Source organism: Sorex fumeus, unplaced genomic scaffold (assembly GCF_029834395.1).
Source record: "Sorex fumeus unplaced genomic scaffold, SorFum_2.1 ptg000028l, whole genome shotgun sequence".
Classification (NCBI taxonomy): Eukaryota; Metazoa; Chordata; class Mammalia; order Eulipotyphla; family Soricidae; genus Sorex; species Sorex fumeus.
Window position 1 is genome coordinate 7,585,190 of NW_026606085.1, and position 3,977 is coordinate 7,589,166.

Sequence of the window (3,977 nt, forward strand, 5' to 3'; positions counted from 1 at the left end):
GGACCCTGAGGGCTGACCTCACCAGAGGAGGTTCGCGCTCCTCATTCCGCCTGACTCCCATCACCCTCCCCTTCCGGGGACAAGGCTAAGTGAGTGGAAGACTTCGCAGGTGTCAGCCCAGCTTGCCCCAAGCTGTTCTGGCACCGGATCCCCACCCACAGAGCCCCTCTGACTTGTGGCAATGTGGCCTTTCGTCCCAGTGACCAGGAAATGCAGCCCCATCCCAAGGGGCAGGAGACATATTCTTCCTGACTCATTTCCAGTGACCTGGGACCCCAACAAGGGACCCTCTGCTGAGTCACACATGTGCAGGGGCACCCAGGGAGAAGGCGTCTGTCCTTCCACGTACACAGACCTGTGTGAGAGTTCTGTGCACGCTAACACTGGTGACCCCCAGAAGGCGAGTGGCGCTGGGCAGGCAGCATGTGTAGGCGTGGGGCCCCCAGCACCCTGCCCGGAGCCTCACGTCTCTGACTCCTTGTGAGAACCTGTCACTGATGGGCGAGGATCCTTCCCTCACGGCGTGTTTGTCAGCTCTGCCTATCATACAAAATGCAGCCTCAGTGTGTGCTTCCTGCCTCCGCGCCCGCAGGCCCAGTTTTAGGACGAGAAGTTTCCCAACGGTGCGTCGTGCGGCATGATCAGCACATGGACTTTCCAGGGGTGCCCCCACCATTGCCAGCATTTGCTCGAATCAGAACTGTAGCCGGTCTCAGGGTGAGAACAGCGACCACTGAATGAACTCTTATGGCTGACCCACACACAGAGACTTCCTGGTCCCGGGCTGGGGAGAGGAGGGTGGAGGGAATCAGAGGGGTGACAGACAGACAGACAGACGCCAAGAGGGAGGAGGGAGATGGGGAAAAGGCAGGGGGCAGGAAAGCGAGTGGGGGGATGGAAAGGAGCTGGACACCGTCAGCCGCCACGCTTGGGTTAAGTGGCACTGAGAGCCTCCTAGGGACCCCTGTCCACTCCCAATACCTGGTGAGGTCAGGCTGGGCTTGCAGTGCTCACGTCACCTGGCCCAGTCTCTCCCTGCTGGGCAATGATCGTCAATGGTCAGACGCAGCATCTGAGGCAGAGGCCCACCCCCCAACCCCATCAATGCCCCTGACCCCAGCAGGTGTCCTGTCTAGTCAGTGGGAGTGGCTGGTCAGCTGAAAGGCCAGGAGGTTGGACAGCACCCAACACGGGGACACTGGGGCAAGACGAGTGCTACCCCTGGCTGCACGCCACCCCCCATCGCATGGTGGCCACTGCCCAGGGCTGGGAGACAGCCCCACCATTCCCTGGGCAAACTCAAGCGTCCTCTGGATCCTCAGAATCCCACATGGACCAAGCACCGGGGTGGTGAGTGTCATCCAGACACCAGAGGTGACCGTGAGCCAGAGGTCCCTCTCAACGGCATTCCCAAGACGGCCACTAGAGGGGGCGCAGGCACGCGTGACTCTGAGGAGCGGGAGGTGAGCAGGCAGGGCCAGAGCACTGTCTGGGCACTCGGGGGTCTCTCTGTCTATCTGAGTGGGGCTGGGCCACCCCGGGGGGACGGACACTGAGTCCTGAGTGCCCCTGAGCTCACACACCCAGGGCCTGACCCACCGCAGGCGGGAACGGGAGGCACAGCAGAGTGGACACGGGGCCCCTGGCGGAGTACCGTTCCCGGGCAGGGCTGGCCTGACCCCCACCAGGACCCGACGGTGCCCCTCCCGGAGCCCCAAGACCCTGCACGTAGCTGTGCCTGGGCTGGCCTGACAGGAACCCCCAGACGGCGCCGTGTGGTGGTGGCTGCCAGGCCTGCATGGAGAAAGGACGAGGGCAGAATCACAGAAGCCATTTATTACGTCAAGGTTAAGGCACAAGTTGAAGCAGCAAAGTCTGGGGGACTCTGGCTGGCGGATCGTGGTGGGCAAGTGACCCCACAGGACACTCGCAGCTGGGGGTGCACAGCCTGTGAGGGGCTCGGCTGCCAGGCATGGCGGCCCCTGTACCAGGGCCTCGGGAGGGGTCTTTCCTGGCGGGCCGGTAGAGCTCTGCGTCCCTCCCTCAACCCCTGGTCGAGCTGCAGCCATTCCCCACACAGCGCTGGGCGAGGGGGGAAGCAGCCGGGCAGGAGGCCACTTGCCCACAGGCCCCACGCAGGCCGGACTGCGATCTGCAGACAACTCTGGAGACAGACGGTCCCAGCGGGAATGTCACACACATGGACATACGTGGACACGGCTGAAAGGTGACATGACCAGAGTAGGCGCGACAGCATGATGCCCACAGGCCCTGCTCTCTGCTGGGCCACTTGGAGGGGCCTAACACTGGCCACCAGGGGCACATGATGGACTAAAAACTGGGGGTGGAGGGAGGCAACTGAGGCCCAGCAGGAAGAAGTGGGGATGCACCCAGATGGAGAGCTGGGGTGAAAGCTGGGGTGTGCCCCTGCCACACACACACACACACACACACACACACACACGCACAGGCACACGCACAGGCACAGGCACCTGCAGCGGCTTCTCTACCACCACCCCGACCGGCCTCTGACCCCTGGCCCCTGATGGAGGAAGGAAAGAGGCTGGAGGGGGCTTTTCAGTTCCAGCCAAGAACCATTAACTGAAGCACCAGCCCTCGCCCGCTCCCAACTGATTCACTTTCAGGAAACGCTTTAGTTACTGTATTCCTCAGACGCAAACGGGTTAGACGCTCCCTTCTAGTGAAGCCCTGGGCCTCGGCTCACACAAGGGGGAAGACGAAGCGGCTGGTGGCCTGTGTGGCCAAGTGGGGCCCTTCCCTTCCTGGCCGGCGTCCGCATCTCCAAAGGCAGGAACTCTGCCTCAACCAGGCAGGCCCCAGGGTCATGAGTCGAGCTGGGCCACAGAAACACTCTGTCCAGCAGCTCCCTGAGTCCAACCTGGGCGCTGCTTCTGGGCCAAGCTCAGGGGAAACTGCAACACACATGGCCCTCTCACACTCACTGAGTCCCCCAGAGCAACAACTGCAGGCATGAGGGGCCTCGCTGCACGCCCCCCCCACACGGCCACACATGCTCGGGCCGGGCCAAATGACCTGCACCAGAGCAGCCCACGGCTGAGTCTGAGCCCTGGCCCCAAGAGCTCCATCTCACAGGTGCACCTGCCTCTCCCCTGAGCTGCGGCAGCTGTGAGTGAGCGAGTGCAGGGCGGCGAATCTGTGAGTCTGTGTGTAAGTGTGAGAATAAGTGTGTGTGTGTGTGCAGGGCGGCAAATCTGTGAGTCTGTGTGTAAGTGTGAGAATAAGTGTGTGTGTGTGTGTGTGTGTGTGTGTGTGCAGGGCGGCGAATCTGTGAGTCTGTGTGTAAGTGTGAGAATGTGTGTGTGTGCGCGCGCACGCACAGGGCGGCAAATCTGTGAGTCTGTGTGTAAGTGTGAGAATAAGTGTGTGTGTGTGTGTGTGTGTGTGTGTGTGTGAGGCCCAGCGGTGACTGTGCCACACAGCGGCTGTTTGCAGGCCGCTCTAAAGACCCCAGAACAAGTGCTAACACTCAGGGGAACAGAAGAGAAGTGGAAGTAGAGCAAAGGCAGAGCTGAGACCAGGTTGGGGGGAAAGGAAGGGTCAGACTCAAGAGGAGACACAGCAGCCCCCGGCTGGGGCCTCAGCCTCCCACATCTCTCCTTGCCCCCAGTCACAGGGGGGCCTCGGAGAATGCTTCAACAAAACCTGCTGAAAGGTTAGCAGAAGGAGCTGTTCCAAAGGGACCCAGGTTTGTCTGTTAATGAGAGTGAGCTGACGCAGACCCTGCCCAAGATGGGCCGGCAGTGAAGACCCCCAGCTCAGGTGGCAGAGCCCCCAAGGGCAGAGGGCTGAGTGCAGGGCTGGCACGTGGAGGCCCTGAGTTCCATCCTGGCACCGCGTGTTTCCAAGCGGCCCAATACCCAAACAACATGAACAAAAGGACCAAAGAAGAAAAAGAAAGAACGCAACTCTGTCCTTCCCCCAGCCGGACCCCTCTG